Source organism: Trachemys scripta, chromosome 4 (genome assembly GCF_013100865.1).
Source record: "Trachemys scripta elegans isolate TJP31775 chromosome 4, CAS_Tse_1.0, whole genome shotgun sequence".
NCBI lineage: Eukaryota > Metazoa > Chordata > Testudines > Emydidae > Trachemys > Trachemys scripta.
The window spans coordinates 78,926,893-78,947,794 of record NC_048301.1 but is presented as its reverse complement, the minus strand read 5'-3'; the positions used below and the strand labels follow the sequence as shown (position 1 = coordinate 78,947,794).

At 43.3% G+C, this 20,902-nt stretch overlaps 1 long non-coding RNA gene across 1 annotated transcript in view; it reads right to left on the bottom strand.

Moving 5' to 3' along the window:
* Window positions 1–3,587: 3,587 nt before the first annotated feature.
* LOC117877095 overlaps window positions 3,588–20,902 on the bottom strand; it is a 36,060-nt gene continuing 18,745 nt past the window's right edge. The window contains exons 2-3 of the long non-coding RNA XR_004645605.1: window positions 15,050–15,131; window positions 3,588–3,785 (exon numbers count right to left, since the gene is read on the bottom strand). This is a non-coding gene — a long non-coding RNA (uncharacterized LOC117877095). The remainder of the gene's footprint in view (window positions 3,786–15,049; window positions 15,132–20,902) is intronic.

Sequence of the window (20,902 nt, the reverse complement as noted above, 5' to 3'; positions counted from 1 at the left end):
AAGATGAATTCAGAATGACGATGTTACACTTGTTTCCAGACAGACAATGCTCACAAAAAATGTATAAATTCCTCACCACAAATACAAAATAGGGCTTTGGAACCTGCACATATTCCGCCCCACCCCCAACCACTAGTGTTTGGGCTCACACAACACTTTAATGCATTCTAATCTCAGGCATGTTGTAGGTCTAAATAAAACGTACATCTGGAATTAGAACATGACTCAGAGAAGTAGCGGCCAAAATATTCACCTGGTTCATTTTGACCAATTATGTGAAGGATGGATTGAAAATCAGCACAGTTATTTCTGTGGCTGTTTTCAGAAGGGATGGAAATTTGAGATTTTTCTTCTGTAACAAAGTAGCACCAAATCAATTCTGATCAGTAAATTTATTCTCTTATTCAATAGGGTATCATAAACCCACACAAAATAGGAGCGTTAGCTGCTGCTGTGCATGTCTGAAAAAATCAGCTATATCTCTGAGTTATATTGGGGAAAGGGAAAACTTCTGTGCTGCTTATTCAATCTGAGGTCCAGTTCATTTCTCATCTTCTATGTTAATGAGCTGATTTTATGGGGCCAAATCCAAACTCATGCAAAACTTGCTTTGAATTCATTGAGCTCAATTCTGCTTCCATGTACACTGGACTAAATCCAGAATAACTATTGACTTTAGTAAAGTTTCCAGATTTACAGAAGTGTAAATGGAAGCAGAATTTATTTCAGAAGGAGTTCTGGGTGATTAAAAACAGAATAAGCCCTGGGGAATTGGCCCATTATTATACAGCTGTGTACTTGGTGCTGTACAAAACACAGAGGAAAACCCAGTTATGGCTCTCTATTTATTTTGTTGTTAAGAAATACAGTATAGTGCTATAATACCAACTGATCTCACTTACTGGAATGTGAATGTAAAGAAAGTGGTGGCTTGCTTGGTGCACTAGGGAACACAGCGAGTTCAGGCCCTAAGTGGTGAGCTGGACAAAGGAGTGAAGAATGAAGTAGTGGACAAATGCCTTGGGTGAGAGGAAGAGAATGAAACAGTGACTAAGAAGAGGAGAAGAGAAGTGTAGACAAGAGAGAGGATGCACAGAACCTTGAAAGGGAGGATGAGAAGTTTGAACTTGATATGTCAGCCAAGAGGAAGACAGTGAAGGGACCAGGTTGCTGGTGCAGCAGGAGAAAAAGGAACTTTTAACAGTGACAAGGTGAGAAACAGGGACACAAGAAGGAGATGACATTGCTACATAACACTACAACAGTTCCTGTGTCTCTGACTGTGAGGAGTTAATGTGAATGTACCTCTTATAACTTCACAAAAACCTTATTATTCTGCGTAGGATTTGTTGAGACTTCCCTCGAGCAGGACTGTGTGTATTTTCAGAGCTTTCCATCTGTTTATCAAACAAGTTCTACTAGTAGCTGAAAAGTAGCAGACAATTCCTAGTATGAGTATTACAAGTATACATATGTTCTTTCTGTCCTATTTCCATTTGCAATGAACAGACCACAGGAGGTGACAAGGTTTGGTTCAGTTTATGGTTTGCATCATACACTCAGACCATGATCATATACACATACACTCACATGCAACACGTTCACAACATATCCCACACCAAGATCATATACTATCATGATGGATTTGGTATAATAACCTAAATAGACAGAAAGATGCTTATTCACAATTTACCCAAAATCCCTGAGACTGGAAATCTCACACAAAAGATGCTCCTGATTGGGTCGGTGAGGTGGCATAAAGAGGTTACTTTGCTGGTGTAGGGGCAGCTCTAAGTTACAATGGCCCCAAATGAATACTATAGTAGAAGAGGATTGGCTGGATGTAGTAGTTCCTCGGCCATGCCTCCTTTTTCTTCATTATGCCACCAGTGCTAGAATGCCCCATGTGGGCCCTTTGCTCCTGGGAATACCTTCATGAAGGTGGAAGCAGCAGATAGCTGGTTAAGCTGGATTTTCTGCCTGCTTTTTGTTGCTGGAACAGTGCTAAGTGGATTGAATAGGGGCCACGATCTTTCTCTCAGATGAAATTGCGGGTGAATTCCTTGGCAGCCACCAACAGACTTCTAAGGATATATTTTGGCCCTTAGATTCCATTACAAGGTGGGTTTTGTTTAGTTTTGTTTTTTGTCTCATAGCCTTTTTGTCATTAGCTCCTTCGATTAACTTCTCCACACAGTTAAATCAGTCCTGTCTGTGCCTAACTGCGTTTGGGCTGATCTGAGTGGATACAGACTACAATGGGACTTTGCTAAAAAATAGAACGACCATGCTAGAAACCTGTTCCTCTATGGCACGATTCCAAAAAATGTCATGGAAGGGGAGGAAGCTGTAATGACAAAGAATGAATGGGTTGGAATTAGATCAGGATTGTTTTTCTCCTGAAGTGATAGAATCACATAAACTTGGGAGCTAAGGTTGTGGTATCTATCTGTAAGAATCAGTGTTCCAGCAGCTCAGAGCCTCACTCTTACTTGTTGATGGTATGACAGTGATGTGGATGAGGATGTCAGGAAGAAGAAAGAGAACTTAACCTAAAGAGACAGGACATACAACAAACTGAAACACCAGATAAGAAAGAAAGGATTTAAACTAAAGATGAAACAGATCATTTGAGTCCAGGTATGAGTGTGATCTTTTGGTTTGAGCATGGTGGTTGTCAGCAGGGCCGGCTCCAGGGTTTTTGCCGCCCCAAGCAACACCCCACCCCCCCACGCCGCGATCGCGATCTGCGGCACTTCAGCCACGACTCTACGGACATCGCTTCATTCTTCGGCAGCAATTCGGTGGAGGGTGCTTCCCGCCGAGAGGGAGTGAGGGACCCACGCCGAATTGCCGCTGAAGAGCCGGATTTGTCGCCCCCTTCCATGTGCCGCCCCAAGTACCAGCTTGCTACGCTGGTGCCTGGAGCTGGCCCTGGTTGTCAGGACTCCTGGATCTTAATGGCTAGTTCTGCCATAGTTTTGATGTGTGACCATGAATATATCATTAACCTTTCATTATATCAATTTACTCATCTGTGAAAAGGGCATAATAATATTTATCTAAAGAAGTGCAAAGTGGATTTTCCAGTAATTAAACCCAATTTGTGTGATTTTTTGGCTATTTAATCACATTTTTATTGATTTGTTCATACTTATTTTATAGGTTTGTCATCAGTGTTAAAATAATGTGTTATTTTAGGATTCCAGTCCTTTTGGGAAACTGGAATATAAATACATTAATTGGGGGAAAAATAAACAAAAAAGAACTTGAAATAAATGTCCAAGCTCATTTGAGTTACTCACTTTAGTTACTCCAGATTTACATCTGAGTGGATATCAAAATTTGGTTCTTATGGTGTCTTCATATATTTGAAAAAGTTAAAGATCAAGGGGAGAGAGGAATTGTTTAGGATGATCGAAGGGATTAAATTAGTTAAGGGAAAATTTAAAACAGGCTGAATATCAGGAAAACACTTGTAATGGTGAGATCTGTTAGAGCATGAAATAGTGTCCTCAGGAAATAGTTAGTCCCATCCTATGAGTCATTTGGAAATGGATTAGACAAAGCACTCAGAAATATATCAAAGGCATTTTCCCCATTTCTAATTTCTATGATTCCATGATATTCTAAATGGATTCAATAATTCTAGTTGCCATGACACTCACAAAGACCAGTAGGTAGACGCCATACTTTTAAGTAGACAGCAGTAAGCCAGTGAAGAACAAGAAACAAAATTAACCTGTGTCAGAAGTGCGAAAGATTCGTTCCATTTGTTAATCCATCTGGGAAAAGGAGAAACATAATTAAAAATACATGTCTATGCTCTCCTGAAAAAAACTTTGCAGCAGCCCCTAAATTAGTAAGAATCTAAATAGTAACAATTACATTAATTTCATTACTGAAGGAGCAAGGTCACAACAACAGCAATTATCTGTAATTTCCCATTCTGGCAATTATATTATTATGAAAATGATCACTTGCTAAGTGCAATAAGGCTTCCAGGGGCACTAAAGTGAATTCTTGTTCACTTCAGCATGCTTACTAATTGTGTTTGAGACCTTAGGGTAATGTGATTAACATTGCTTTTGTTTCATTGGCAGAACAACAAACAATAGAGAGATGGTTCTTCTTTCATGCCTGGTACCCATATAACTATATTGTTCAGGGGTGTAATATTTATACTAATACATCCCATAATGTAGTTACATCACTATAAACTCCAGTACTGTATAAACCATATGCGAATGAGTCATACCAGTACAAGCAGGTTTATATTGTTAGAACTGGCTTCACACTAGAGTGGTTGTACACTCTAGCTATAATACCAGTACAGAGTACCAGTATATGTGTCAAGTATCAGGGGGTAGCCGTGTTAGTCTGTATCTACAAAAACAACAAGGAGTCTGGTGGCACCTTAAAGACTAACAGATTTATTTGGGCATAAGCTTTCGTGAGTAAAAACCTCAGTATATGTGTGTAGACAAGGCCTTACTTACACTGCTTTTATACAGGCAAATCTATTAAATTAACTGGCATTACTCCTGAGTCAGAGACACTTAAGTGAGCTTAGAATTTGGCCCACTTCTTTTATTATTTTGCATTTATTTACTTTTGTACATCTCCCATCAATATAGCAACTAAGGGTTTTGATTAAAAAAATAAAATAAAACCACCAGTAATGTATGCCACCTTCTCCCTACATTGACAGGGCCTGGCATGAAAACTAAAACTACCACTAGCATAACTGCCATCAGCAAACTTTTGGAAGTCAAATGTTACCCAAGATACAAAACCACATTTTCATTAGTAAGATTTCTAGTGATGCTGCTTGGCTTGAGTGGCTAGTCAATATTCAGGGGAAGGTATATCTTTGGTGCAATCCTGTACATTTACAAAGAATGTACATAATATCCTGTTTCCCTGAACACAGTAGGAACAAAATCAGCAGCCAGGTTCCTTGTTCAGAAGTTCAAGCCTACTTCCCAGCCAGTCCTGTGCCATTAAAAAAATCTCTTTCTCTTGCCTTTCCTCCAGGGATACACTCAGACTGTTTCTTTCACTGTCAGTTGGCTTTCAGTCTAGCTTTTGACACACACAACTCCACCAATCAATGCCCAAGCTCCTGGGGTTTCAATCAGTCCCAAGGAAACCTCTCTTATTCTGTTAGTTCTTGCTCATGACTTCCCAATTGGCCCTGTGGCTTGGGCGATGTCTTCTATTGTTTCAGCTATCTTACTCCACAGATGAGCTTAATTGTTTCTTCCCTTTAGCCTGAGTGGAAGGTGACTGCCCATCAGCATAGATCAAATACTTGCTTACTGGTAGCCACCAACACCCTCCAGCACAATATTTATTATCTGTATTGCAGTAGTGCCTGGGAACCCCAGTCATTCATGGATTCATAGATTATAAAGCCAGATTATTTTATTTATTTATAGAAGGACAACTGTGATCATCTAGTTCAGGGATTCTCAACCATTTTCTTTCTGAGCCTCCCCTCCCCCCGCATATGCTATAAAAACTCCAGGGCCTAGCAGGGACTTAAGGCAGGGACCATGGGCATAGGTGTAGTTTGACTTCTATTTTTTTGGGGGGGAGAGCAGGGCCAGCGGGGCTTGAGTTAGGTCCACACAGCGCGGTCCAGGGAGGGAGTGCCACCTCCACTCTCTGACTCACCTCAGCAGGCCACCCAGCCTGTTTGGGTTGGGGGGATGGGCAACCAAAAAGTATAAATCAAAGGTGGGGGACTCAGCTCAAAAAGTTTGAAAACAGCTTAGGGTGCAGACAGGAGGTAACTAGGGGCTGTGCGCAGACAGGGGGGTATCTCAGGGTGCAGCGAGAAGGGTACTAGGAGCTGTGTGCTGGGAGGGCTCCCCTGTGGTCCCTGTTCCCAGAGGACTCTGCTAGCCACGGAGCTAAGTCTCCCAACCCGGGTGGCTCTTACCAGCTGCCTCTGCAAGAGCAAAGGGTGCTGGGAGCTGAGGGGCAACTTCGACCCTGGGCACCAGCAGCAGCAGGAGATGAGGCAACACTTCGGCTGCCTGCTCCGTGGCACCAGCCAGAGCAGCAGCTGCTGTGCACTGCCCGGCTCAGACTTCCTACCTCCGACCTGGCCAGGGGTCAGGGAGAGAAGGAGATGGAGAGGGGACGTGTGGCGCTGCCCCTGGGACTGCCCTGCTCTTGCGTTGCAGTTTGGGGGAGGAGGCAACAACCTCCTGTGCAGGGTTGGGTCACAGAGACCCCCTTGGGACTGTCACCTGATGTGCTGAGACTACCTCTGAGCCTGTTTTCCCGGCTGGCTTGGGACTTCAGAATCCTGCCTTGTTGAGCCAGACGTGTTAGCCTGCTGCAAACACAGACCCAGGTATGAACCACATCCCCCAAAGCTGCAGACTTAACTGAAAATGGCTTAGCAAGTGCTCCTGTCTCTAGCACCCAGACACCCATCTCCCAATGGGATCCAAACCCCAAATAAATCCGTTTTACTCTGTATAAAGTTTATACAGATAAACTCATAAATTGTCCACCCTCTATAACACTGATAGAGAGATATGCACAGCTGTTTCCTCCCCCAGGTATTAATTACTTATTCTGAGTTAATTAATAGCAAAAAGTGATTATATTAAGTATAAAAAGTAGGATTTAAGTGGTTCCAAGTAATAACAGACAGAATAAAGTAAGTTACCAAGCAAAATAAAATAAAACAAAAATAAAACAAAAAAAAAAAGTCTAAGCCTAATACATTAAGAAACTGATTTCAGATACAAATCTCACCCTCAGATGTTCCAGTAAGCTTCTTTCACAGACTGGACTCCTTCCTAGTCTGGGCCCAATCCTTTCCCTTGATACAGTTCTTGTTAGCTCCAGCTCAGGTGGTAACTAGGGGATTTCTCATGACTGGACCCTCCTTTGTTCTGTTCCACCCCTGTATATAGCTTTGGCACAAGGTGAGATCTTTTGTCTCTCTGGGTCCCCACCCGTCCTTCTAAATGGAAAAGCGCCATCTTTAAGATGGAGTCCAGTACCATGTCACATGTTCTGTGAGACCCCAAGTCTTCATTCTTCCTGGCTTGACTCACAGGGAGGCTTACAAGTAAACAAAGCCATTTACAACCGATTGTCCTAGTTGATGGAGCCATCAAGATTCCAAACCAGCATTAATGGCCCACACCTTGCATAATTACAATAGGACTTCAGAGTTATATTTCATATTTTTAGTTTCAGATACAAGAATGATACATTTATACAAATAGGATGAACACACTCAGTAGATTATAAGCTTTGTAATGATACCTTACAAGAGATCTTTTGCATGAAGCATATTCCAGTTACATTATATTCACACTTATTAGCATATTTTCATAAAATCATATGGAGTGCAATGTCACACCTCCATGCCCCCTAACTCTGCCCCATGGGGAGCACCAGGGCTCGGGCTCCTGGATTCAGCCCTGCTGCTCCCAGCAACAGCCCTGCGGGGGTGTGTGCCAGGGGGAGCTTCAGCCCCACAGGGGGTGCTGGAAATAGGGGCCTCCGCCCTGTGGGGGGTGTCAGGAATAGGGACTTCAGCTCCACGCCTCTCAGCTTCAGCCCCGATGGGGGCACCGGGGATCGGGGCTTCAGCTCCGGCTCCTGACTTCAGCCCCATGGGAAGTGCTGGGGCTTGGGGTTTCAGCTGCAGGGCCCTGTGGCCCCCTTGAAAGGGCTTGCGGACCCCCAGGGGGCCATGGATCCCCAGTTGAGAACCCCTGATCTAGTTTAACCTAGTTTGGCCTTAGTATTTCCCTGACTTAATTCCTATTTGAAGTATAGCATACCACAGTTCAGGAGCCTATTGTGCTAGACACTGAAAAAGAACAGCCCAAACCCCAACCAACAAAATAATAAAGATTCAAACCGCACTCCCTGAGTCTTTATGCAAGGCAAACAACCAGAAATGGGCCCTAAAAAGATAATCTGGAACTCCTGCTGACTCTTCCACATCATCAGCTGACATAGTGGCTGAATGAGGTCAGCATAACTTAGAGCAGTTTTGGCATGTGGCCAGGCCAGGATTGAGGGAGTAGGAAGAATGTAGCTCAGGAAAAAAAAAAAAAAAAAAAAAGAAAGAAAGAAAGAAAAAGAAAACCATCAAGGAAAAATTTGCACCACCACCACCACCACCACCAAAAAACAACAACAACCCAACAGTGCACATTCAAATCCATTTGGTTTCCATAGGCTTTTGGATTCAACTCCCTCTAGCTAAATCCATGCCCTCTGGGTTTTGGCTGGCTCCTACCCAGAAGAGAGTCATTTTCCAGTTCTATTTCAGATATAACCAACATTTTGTGAGAACAACTGTTTCTGCCCAAGTTGGTAGAAATCTAGGGAGATCAGTGATCTTGTAAGATTTTCACCATTTGGGACTAAAATATCATAACAACAACTATTGAGATTTGACACTGTCAGATTCAGTTCTGAGCCCCAGCCCTGATGGACAAACACAAAATCTAATCTAGATCCAGATCTTAACACTGCTTTCTCAGCCCAACTCTACAATGAGCCGACTGTTGAACAAAATAAATGGTCCTTATGTTGTGCCCTGAAACGCCTCCAGACTCAAAATATTGCAATCCACCAAGGAGACTGGACCCCAAAGGCATGCAAGGATAGCCCACTGCTATTGGTCCCACAGAAACATCAAGGCACCAACAGCAAGTGCATTCCAGCTGATCTTAATGACAAAGACTAATTCTCATTAGTCACTAGAAGGGCACTAATCACTGTAGGATTATACTGAGACACATTTATGTTATCGATTCCATGACTATAAAATTATAAAACACACACTGTCTGCAACAGCGTCACAACATGTGTAGACACGTAGTGGGCTTGACACACTAGCTCTGAGCTTTCGCATACATTTAAATGTAAGAATTTCAATAGTTAATTACACTTTCCTGTTACCCCAAAAAGGGGTAGTAGGAACTCCTGACCTGAAATGTCCTAGAGTCTAATGAGAATTAAAATAATTGTTGCAATAATCCCCAGGTTTTGTAAACTTTAAATGTATCTGTTATGATTCCTACATGCAGCAAATAAACTAGCCCTATTTGAATCTATGGTAAAATGTTCATCCATAAAATTGTAGTGATAGGAGGGTTCTTTTTACAATTTAATAGATTTGATTCTGGTCTCATGCTAGTTTTATCTTGGAGTAACTCCACTGACTAAATTGGAGTTATTCCCAATGTGCATTGGTATGAGATCAGAATCAGATCCAGTAGCACTAAAAGTTGTTTTACAATGAGTGTCACAGTATGGTATTAACTTGTGACAACAAGCTGCATTGCTGTAGTCTCATGAAGGCTCAAATCCCCTATACTTTGTGTAGCAGCATTTACCTCTAGCTTGGTCTCAGGGAACTGTGCCCTCAGGGCTGGGTTCCTTTCTTGTGCAGCCTTTATGGTTAGCTCCAGTTCTGCAGCTTTTTCCATTTCTTTAGGCTACTCTTTCCAAAGAGCTCTAGTCTAGATTTCCCTTCCAGGTGCAGGAAAGGTTATTTTCTCTCTCTGGATGAAGTGAAACTAACATCTGTCTTACTAGTTACTTTTAAAGTGTTTCTCTGGAGTACAGGAGTGTAAACACTAATATGGAATCTTTGGTTAATCTCCATGTTTACATTTTTTCCCCCAAAATTTTCTTTCCCCCCCTTTAAAGTACACTTTGTGTTGGTGAAAGATATTAGACTGGCAACCCTGAAAACTGAAATCATAAGCTTAGGTAACAGTATCATAACTTAGGTAAAGCACCAGAGTGCTTGGATAAGACACTTTTTAGGGCTGATACAGTAGGAGAATTCACTCTCCATCTCCATTTAATTACTGGCCTTTCTGATGAGACTACCAAGCATGGAGCCAACTAGTGCTAATTATAATAGTGGTGGATAGTGTGATATAGGGCCAAGGAACTGGACTGAATACTACCAGCAGGGCTGATGAGAGGCGGGGAAGCCCATACAAATTACCAGGGCCCGGCAGTCCGGAAGGGGGCCCGGGCCCTGGCTACCCCGGCTTCCCCCCCGCTCCTTGGCCCTGTTTAGCCGGTCCATCCTTGCTGGGGGGCCAGCAAATTTTTTTCACCGGGGCCTGAACCTGCTCTGGCGGCCCTGACTACCAGGCAGCATGTAGGTCATTGAAGAGTTGTCAGATGATAACCTTCTGTCACTATACCCTAAGGTGGATTTTGAACCAAAATCATTTGTATTTATTATTTTGTTCTACTTTTTATATTTAAGACATTGAAATGGCAATTTGCATCTCTTCTGCATTTCATTATTCAATTGAAAATGTTTTTATTCTGAGCTGTGTGTTTCTGCCTCTTCTGATAATTATTTTTTTCTTTTAAAAACAGAAGTGGAGAATCTAGAAAAAATATTTTGTGCTGTAAAAAGAACAGGAGTACTTGTGGCACCTTAGAGACTAACAAATTTATAAGAGCACAAGCTTTCGTGGGCTACAGCCCACTTCTTCGGATGCATATCATATAAATAATATATAATATATGCTGTAGCTCACGAAAGCTTATGCTCTAATAAATTTGTTAGTCTCTAAGGTGCCACAAGTACTCCTGTTCTTTTTGTGGATACAGACTAACACGGCTGCTACTCTGAAACCTGTCATTTTGTGCTGTGTTAATTAACATGGCAATGTGCCATGCTCACGTTTATGTCACAGCCATAAGAGATTGTTTAGAAAAACGCAAACCTTCTGGTGTCTACAGGAAGTACCATTACTTTTGATAGCTGTCCTTAGTAGACATACTAGTATGAAGATATCCCTGTGGAATATCCATTAGAGATGTGAAGTACTGTTCATCATGGCACATAATAACATCAACCATCAAAAGTGAAGTAAAAAAAAAGTATGTTTTTATACCAGAATAGCTAGATCAATGTAAAATCCTAGCAGAGGCAAGCACTGTGGTTTTTACCTTGATGTAGCAAGTCAAGATAACCACAGGTGGGGGTTATAGCTCCACTCTGAGGTAAAAGCTACGTCTGCCTTGTCTCCACTAGGATTTTATATGGAGATAGTTATCTCAATATTAAAAACACATCTTTTCTGCAGTGAAGACAAAGCACAAGAGAGCTTGAACAGTTTAGGAGGGTTTTAAAATGTAGATGGCAAGTCAAAATCTCATTCGTCTTCAAAACTGCCCTTCCATGAAACCTACAGAGACAAGGTGGGTGAGGTAGAATCTTTTATAGACCAACTTCTGTTGGTGAAAGAGACAGGCTTTTGAGCTATACTGAGTTTTTCTTCAGGTCTGGGAAAGGAAGAGTGTCATAGCTAAATACAAGATCAAACAGATACGTTTAGCATAAGTAGTTAGCACATATTCTAAGGAACCGTTCAAGGTGGAGTGGCCTGTTCTGTGAAACTGTCAAAGGAAAACTGTAAATCATGGTAGCTTTGCTTTTTTTTGCTTGCAGAACAGGATCATGCAAGATATGGTGTTTTCTGTATGGAATATTTCACTTTACATTTAGTCTGAGGGTAGCAAATAGCCTGGGGTCTCCTATTTATGATTCCCTCCCTATCTGGGATTTCAGATGTGTTTGACATAAAGACCCATGTTTGTATTAGAGCTATGTAAATAATAATGCTAATTTACATTTCTACAGACCCATCAGTTTGAAATCTCCAACCACTTTGCAGTTGTTAACTCACCAGCTCCTTGTGATGCAGATATGTATTTTTACTCTCATTTTACATATGAAGAAATTGAGGCACAGATAATTAAGAGGCTTGGGCTATATCTTTCACTAGCATAAAAGGCGTTTTTTTTTACAGTGAAATAGCTGACATGCTTTAGCTATCCTGCTGTAAAATCCTAATGGAGACAAGGCTCCTGTAGTTACCACAAGTAGCTAGGCAGATCAGCATTGTACCACCACCGATGGCGTTCTTGCCTAGTTTATCTCACAGGAAAACTACAGGGCCTTGTCTCCACTGGAATTTTACAGAGGGATAACTAACACTTGTTATCAAGTATCAGGGGGTAGCCGTGTTAGTCTGTATCTACAAAAACAACAAAGAGTCTGGTGGCACCTTAAAGACTAACAGATTTATTTGGGCATAAGCTTTCGTGAGTAAAAACCTCACTTCTTCGGATGCATAGAGTGAAAGCTACAGATGCAGGCATTATATACAAACACATGGAGAGCAGGGAGTTACTTCACAAGTGGTCGAAATGACAGACTGGACCTCTACATAGAGTGTTTCCGCAGACGTGCACAGGCTGAAATTGTGGACAAACAACACCACTTGTCCCATAACCTCAGCCGTACAGAACGCAATGCCATCCACAGCCTCAGAAACAACTCTGACATTATCATCAAAGGGGCTGACAAAGGAGGTGCTGTAGTCATAATGAACAGGTCAGATTATGAACAGGAGGCTGCCAGGCAACTCTCCAAGACCACATTCTACAGGCCACTAACCTCTGATCCTACTGAGGAATACCAAAAGAAACTACACCATCTGCTCAAGAAACTCCCAGCTACAGTACGGGAACAAATCTACATGGACACACCCCCAGAACCCCGACCAGGGGTATTCTATCTGCTACCCAAAATCCATAAACCCGGAAACCCTGGACGCCCCATCATCTCAGGCATTGGTACTCTGACAGCAGGATTATCTGGCTATTTGGACACTCTCCTCAGACCCTATGCTACCAGCACTCCCAGCTATCTTCGAGACACCACCGACTTCCTGAGGAAACTACAGTGCATTGACGTTCTTCCTGAAAACACCATCCTGGCCACCATGGATGTAGAAGCACTTTATACCAATATTCCACATGAGGATGGACTACAAGCTGTCAGGAACAGTATCCCTGATGAGGCCACAGCAAGCCTGGTGGCTGAGCTTTGTGACTTTGTCCTCACCCACAACCACTTCAGATTTGGGGACAACTTATACCTTCAAGTCAGTGGCTCTGCTATGGGTACCCGCATGGCCCCACAGTATGCCAACATTTTTATGGCTGACTTAGAACAACGCTTCCTCAGCTCTCGTCCCCTAGTGCCCCTCCTCTACTTGCGCTACATTGATGACATCTTCATCATATGGACCCACGGAAAGGAGGCCCTTGAAGAATTCCACCTGGACTTCAACAATTTCCACCCCACCATCAACCTCAGCCTGGACCAGTCCACACAAGAGATCCACTTCCTGGACACTACAGTACAAATTAGTGATGGTCACATAAACACCACCCTATACCGGAAACCTACTGACCGCTATACGTACCTACATGCCTCCAGCTTCCATCCAAGACACATCATACGATCCATTGTCTACAGCCAAGCCCTAAGATACAACCGAATTTGCTCCAACCCCTCAGACAGAGACAAACACCTACAAGATCTTTATCAAGCATTCGTAAAACTACAATACCCACCTGGGGAAGTGAGGAAACAGATTGACAGAGCAAGACGGGTACCTAGAAATCACCTACTACAGGACAGGCCCAACAAGGACAATAACAGAACACCACTGGCCATCACATACAGCCCCCAGCTAAAACCTCTCCAGCGCATTATCCACAACCTACAACCTATCCTGGAAAATGATCCCTCACTCTCACAGACCTTGGGAAGCAGGCCAGTCCTTGCTTACAGACAACCCCCCAACCTGAAGCAAATACTCACCAGCAACTACACACCACACCACAGAAACACCAACCCAGGAACCTATCCCTGTAGCAAACCTCGTTGCCTACTCTGTCCCCATATCTACTCTGGCAACAGCATCAGAGGACCCAACCACATCAGCCACACCATCAGGGGCTCATTCACCTGCACATCCACTAATGTCATATATGCCATCATGTGCCAGCAATGCCCCTCTGCCATGTACATTGGCCAAACCGGACAGTCCCTCCGCAAAAGAATAAATGGACACAAATCGGACATCAGGAATGGTAACATACACAAGCCAGTAAGTGAACACTTCAATCTTCCTGGTCATTCTATCACAGATTTAAAAGTCACTGTCATTGAACAAAAAAACTTCAGAAACAGACTTCAAAGAGAAACAGCAGAACTAGAATTCATTTGCAAATTCAACACCATTAATCTGGGCTTGAATAGGGATTGGGAGTGGCTGGCTCACTACAGAAGCAGCTTTTCCTCTCCTGGAATTGACACCTCCTCATCTATTATTGGGAGTGGACTACATCCACCCTGATTGAATTGGCCTTGTCAACACTGGTTCGCCACTTGTGAAGTAACTCCCTGCTCTCCATGTGTTTGTATATAATGCCTGCATCTGTAGCTTTCACTCTATGCATCCGAAGAAGTGAGGTTTTTACTCACGAAAGCTTATGCCCAAATAAATCTGTTAGTCTTTAAGGTGCCACCAGACTCTTTGTTGTTTTTAACACTTGTTAATCATTCTGTGGTAAAAACACACCTGTTTTTTTAGCAGTGAAGACAAAGCCTAGGTCAAAATCATGAATAGAAATTAGGGGTATGTACACTACACACTCTGCAGCAGTACAGCCTCAGTATGGCAGCTATCCCGCTATAGTACTCTAGTGTAGGCACTGACTACAATGATGGAAAGGGTTTTTCTATTACTGAATTAAATCTACCCTCTTAAGAGCTAGTAGCTAAATCAATAGAAGAATTTTTCCATCCACAGAGCAGTGTAACTGGTGTCTACATGGGGGCTTCGGTCAGCTTAACTATGTGTCTCAGGGGTGTAAATTTTTCACAATTCCCTGACTGACGCAACTAGGTTCATTTAAGTTTTAGGTGTAGACCAGGCCTAGGATACCTGACTCCGTCCCCTGTATTGACCACTAAAAGACATTCTTTTATCCTCTATTTTTAAATGAATCCTGATTCCAAATACATCTGACTCCAAAACTCATATTTGTAATAGTTATAGGTGAAAAATAATGAACCACAGCTCTCTGAATTACTCTTTCAAAAGTGAGCATTGCCAGCAGAACAGAGTGGGACAAGCAATGAGAAAGGAAGAAAGCTTACTTTATTTTTCTGCTCTGGAGCATTTGTTCAGCTTGTGGCATTTCACATCAAAATCAAATGTCTTCCAAAAGCTGCAGTCTCACTGTTAAAGATCACACATTGTTAATAATTACACTAACTGTATTTCATCACATGAATATTTAGATTCCAGTAATAACAGGATATTGGTGTCACGAAGATTTGGAATCCTAAGAAACCCGCCCTCCCCCACACACAGGATAAAGAAATTCCAATCATAGCTAGTATTTCAGCAATGAATTCTACTAAAAATTAGAATGCAAGAGAAATCAGTTTAAAATTCTTAAAAGATGTGTAATTTTCACCCCAGCATCCCAAAGCGATGTATCAAACACATGAAAAACTGCAGCGTCCCTGCAAATAATCTGCATACCAAATTGCTTCTGTATTGGCCCCGATGCAACCTTTTAACACTTCATGTTTGGCTGCCACTGTGCATAAATGTCTCTGAATGCTGTAATATTCAAAAGCCCTGTTGGCTCCCTTAAAGGAGAGGTAAATCCATTTTCCTTACCTCAGGAACTTTTAAGTTAAAAAACCAGGAGGCTCATAATGTCCTGAATACCTGATGCTGTGAAAATGACAATTAGCATTTATGTTTGCAGTGTTGTTGTAGCCACGTCAGTCCCAGGATATGAGAAAGACAAGGCATAGGAGCAGTGGTGAGCTGGAGCCGGTTTGCACTGGTTCGCAAGAACCGGTTGTTAAATTTAGAAGCCAGTGTAGAACCGGTTCCTAAAGGGGTGGGTGAGCAAACTCCGGTCCACAGGCCACATCCGGCCCGCGGGACCGTCCTGCCCGGCCCGCCTGAGCTCCCACCTGGGGAGGCTCTCCCAGCCCCTTGCAGAGCCCCAGCGCGCAGCGCTGCCGGCACCAGCGCTCTGGGCAGCTCTGCAGCTCCTGACACTTTGAGCGGCATGGTAAGGGGGTGGGACTGAGCTCCAGCGGCCGCGCGGCATCCTTACACAGCAGCATGGTAAGGGGGCTGGGCCAGGGCTGGGAGGAGGGGTGGGTTGGATAAGGGGCAGGGAGCGATTGGAGGGGGCAGAGGCTCTGGGGGGGGGCGGTCAGGGGGGGAGGGAACAGGGGGGTTGGGTAGGCATGGGAGTTCTGGGGATCTGTCGGGGTGGTGGTGGATGGGGATGAGGCAGTCAGGGGACAGGGAGCGGGGCAAGTTGGGTAGGGGGTGGGGTCCTGGAGGGGCAGTTAGGGTGGGGGGTCTTGGGAGGGGGTGGTCAGGGGACAAGGAGCGGGGCAGGTTGATGGGTTGCGGGTTCTGAGGGGGACAGTCGGGGGCAGGATGTGGTTTGGGGTCGGATGGGTGGTGGGGCAGGAGACAGGCACATGGGGCTTGTACTCACCGCGTGGTTCCCTACCGGGTCTTCGGCAGCACATCGGTGGTGGGGGTGTGTGTCTTCACTTGCTCCGGGTGAAGTACCTTCTGCGGATATTCCGCCGAAAATCCGGAGTGAGTGAAGACCCCCCCCGCCGCCGCCGAAGTGCCGCCGAGGACCCGGTAGGAAACCGGTTCTTAGGATTTTGGGAGCTCATCACTGCATAGGAGCATCTTCGCTAAAGCACTGCAGTGGTTGTAGCTGTAGTGCTGCATGTGAACACAAGCCCTAAGGTGAAAAGCTCAGGGGCTGCGGCAGAAAGATTAGAGTTAGTCTTTCAGATTGAAAAAAGAACAGGAGTACTTGTGGCACCTTAGAGACTAACAAATTTATTTGGGCATAAGCTTTCGTGGGCTAAAACCCACTTCATCAGATGTATGCAGTGGAAAATACAGTAGGAAGATATATATACACAGAGAACATGAAAAATGGGTGTTGCCATACCAATTCTAATGAAACTAATCAATTAAGGTGGGCTATTAGCAGCAGGAGAAAAAAAGCTTTTGTAGTGATAATTAGGATGGCCCATTTCAAACAGTTGACAAGAAGGTGTGAGTAACAGTAGGGGAAAAAATAAAATGGGGAAATAGTTTTTACTTTGTGTAATGACCCATCCACTCCCAGTCTTTATTCAAGCCTAATTTAATGGTGTCCAGTTTGCAAATTAATTCCAATTAAGCAATTTTTTGTTGGAGTCTGTTTTTGAAGTTTTTTTGTTGGAGTTTTGCAACTTTTAGGTCTGTAATTGTGTGACCAGGGAGGATGAAGTGTTCTCTGACTGGTTTTTGAATGTTATAATTCTTGATGTCTGATTTGTGTCCATTTATTCTTTTGTGTAGAGACTGTCCGGTTTGGCCAATGTACATGGCAGAGGGGCGTTGCTGGCACATGATGGCATATATTACATTAGTAGATGTGCAGGTGAATGAGCCTCTGATGGTGTGGCTGATGTGATTAGGTCCTATGATGGTGTCCCTTGAATAGATATGTGGACAGAGTTGCCACTCTGAAATCTTTCAGATTGGTTTGAGACCCTAGAGCAGGGGTTCTCATAACAAATTTTTTGGTGGCCTCAGAGTGCGGCCACCAACTTTTGCTGGTGGCCGCTCTGACAATTTTTACTAAAATACTTAATTAACTTTAGGCAAAACAAATAAATATGCACATATCGATGTCCAAATCATTGTAATTTCTTTATGAAGAGTTTTTTCTTTTTTGCAGACTCAATAATAAAAGTAATGTGCAGTTGTCTCTATTCTTTACTGGACCTACACAGAATAGGAACACAAATAAGGTGCTTTGCACATTCTTGTCTTTTGTTGTTGTTTCTTTTGCTTTTTGGTTGCTTTTTTTTTAAAAGACCTGCTAACTAGCAAGTCTGCTGCTGTGAAAAGTAATATTTGTATGTTTGTTAATATCACTTTTCACAGCAGACTTACTAGCTAACTGGGAGGATGGGAAAAGTGATATTAACAAACATACAGATATCAATTTCTACAGCAGACTTACTCAACCCTAGCACACCAGGGGACAAATTAAGCCCAAGATGGGGAGGTAAGTAGGGAGGCAGCGGGGGCCAGGGGCAATGCAAGGTGGTGGTGGTGGTGAGCTGGGGATCAGCATCTGCCGCCATGCGGCCAAGGTCGACAGCTGGAACCTGAAGCCCCAGGACCAGAGCCTGCCTCACTGCCCCCGGGAAGGTGCAGAACTCACTGGCTGCCTGTTCCTCTAGTGTTTGTGGCTCCAGAGTGGGACAGGGCCCAACCCCTGCTGGTGGCCCTGGGGGAGGATCCACTGCTTTGCCACCTCCTCCTCCCCCCCGAACCCCCCAGTCCAGGTCACTGCCCAGGAGGCTGTGGACGCAAGAAAAGACCCTGGTGACGGCATCTGGCAACAGTGGATGCATTTGAGAAATGCTGTCCTAGAGAGATACTAAGGGTATATCTACACAGCAAAGAAAAACCCATGGCTGGCCTGTGCCAGCTTACTTGGGCTTGCAGGCCTCAGGCTGTGAGGCTGTTTCATCGCTGTGTAGACTTCTGGGCTGGAGCCTGAGCTCTAGGGCCCTGAGGGGTGGGAGGATCCCAGAGCCCAGGCTCCACCCAAACTCTAAAGTCTACACAGCAATAAAACAGCCCCACAGCCTGAGCCCGAGGCAGCTGGCACAGGTCAGCCACGGGTTTCTCTTTGCTGTATAGACATACCCTTCAACACAAGGCAGTTGTTTACTTGGGACAGGGCAGAGGTGCCTAACCTGTGGCCTGTGTAATAGCAAGTTTCCTGTGTGCCATTTGTTACCACCACTGATCAAGGGAACAGGACTAGTGCATAATTTGAAAATAAACAAACAGAACTAAGAAAATACTTGATGCTCAATTTCTGCTCCAAACAGGGAATTGATCTGCAAGGCCACAAAATATGTCATCACTTGGCAAAGGGGTTCGTGTTAAAGTAGGGATGTCTAACCTTCAGAGGTTTTACAAACCAGTGGGAACTGGTTTTGTTTTGGCTCCATACAAGAGAGGATCCACTAAAAAAATGTCCCCAGAACTAATTACTCCAAGAAAGTGGGTGCTACAATACTCAGGGTCCACAAAACCACATCAAGTTTGGTGAACCCAATTTTGAAATTTAACCCTATATCTAAATTTAATGTAATTAATTTTTTTAACGTGCTTTTTCTTATTAGTTGGCAGTTTGCTCTGTCTTAGTAATAGAAGAATTGCCTCTGCCCCCCTCTTCCCAAATTAAGCTAGGCTGCCACTAGTAGGTGGCAAATTGCATCAGTGCAAGCCCCTCTTTGCACCATCGCAGCCCTTCTGCCTTGGGGACTTGAACTGGTGTAGGTACCTTACTGTAGTTATGCTGGTGCAGACATCCCTGATGTAAAAAGCCCTAAGATTAAAATTGGGTAACTAGCCCTTTTAGGCTAGAAGTTATTCTCTGCAATATAGAGTTATCACTGTATTCCATTTGTAACACTAATCAACACTAGATAGACAGGAAATCAAACTGTTCAGTGCTTACGGGGTAAACACGAGGATTTGTATCAAACTGCAGCACTTAGCCATAGCTTATCCAGATTGTCCCCCTAGAGCTATTTTCAAAATGCATCAGCAAGAAGGAGGTTATGTAAAAAGGCCTTAAACCATATGTTACAAGGTTGTACTCACTTACATCAAATACATTAAGACCGATTATAGAAGTTTGTAGGAGGACACTGCGTGCAACATCTTGCATGAAATGAATTTTCACAAAACAGGGCTCGATAATCTGTCACTAATTCCAAATGGTGGAAACTGATGTATAATGTAAACTGCTTTTGCATTTTGCTAATTGAATTACCAAGAAAAAGAATACCTGTACATAAAACAAATACTTCCCTGCTATGGGGAACAAGAGTTCAGTAGATTTATCCAAAATATAATCAGCAGATTGCGTTTGAGAGTGAAGTATGGAGAAGTGGGAAAACTCATTTGAAAAGAAGATTAAAGTAAATATTAGTCTGAATTACAAAGCTAATGCTCAGCAGAGTTTATGGGCAAAGTAGGCAGGGTTTTAAGACAGGTGAATGCCAAAAAAAGATCTGCTATTTCCTCTTGATGGCTAATCTGAGGCAATAACCAAGAAGGCTTGACTTTAACTGCTGCTTTATCTGCAGTTGTCAATCATTCAGTTAGGATGGGAGATGATTACTTTGGAATGTTATAGAGGCAAGATGGGTGAGGTAATAGCTTTTACTGAACCAACTTTTGTTGGTGAAAGAGACAAGCTTTTGAGCTGCTACACAGAGCTCTTCGTCAGGTCTGGGAAAGATACTCCAAGAGTGTCACAGATAAATAATGCATCCGAAGAAGTGGGCTGTTGCCCACGAAAGCTTATGCTCTAATAAATTTGTTAGTCTCTAAGGTGCCACAAGTACTCCTGTTCTTTTTACAGATAAATAGTTTAGCATAAGTAATTACCACATATGTTAAGGGATCATTCAAGGTGAAGTGGCCTGTTAACACTCTGCTGTCACAGGACGAAAAAAGGGGTTACAGATTGTTGTAATAATACCATAATTTTTAGTATCTAGCAAAGCTATACATTTAAGCTCCCAGCTTGTCTTTTGAAGGTTTTGTGTAGGTTTCCTTTGAGAACGAGGACTGAGAGGTCCAAAATAGAGCAATCATTTTGTGGAAAGTGTTCAGCCATGGTCTTTTATTATTTTTCTGTGTGAGTTCATTCAAGACTGTAGTAATTGTCTGGTTTCACCCACATAGTTGTTACTGGGGCATTTAGTGCACTGGATGAGATATGCTGCATGTTGTGATAGGCATGTATAGGATCACAGATCTTGTGTTAAGAGAAGAACAGGAGTACTTGTGGCACCTTAGAGACTAACAAATTTATTAGAGCATAAGCTTTCGTGGACTACAGCCCACTTCTTCGGATGCAT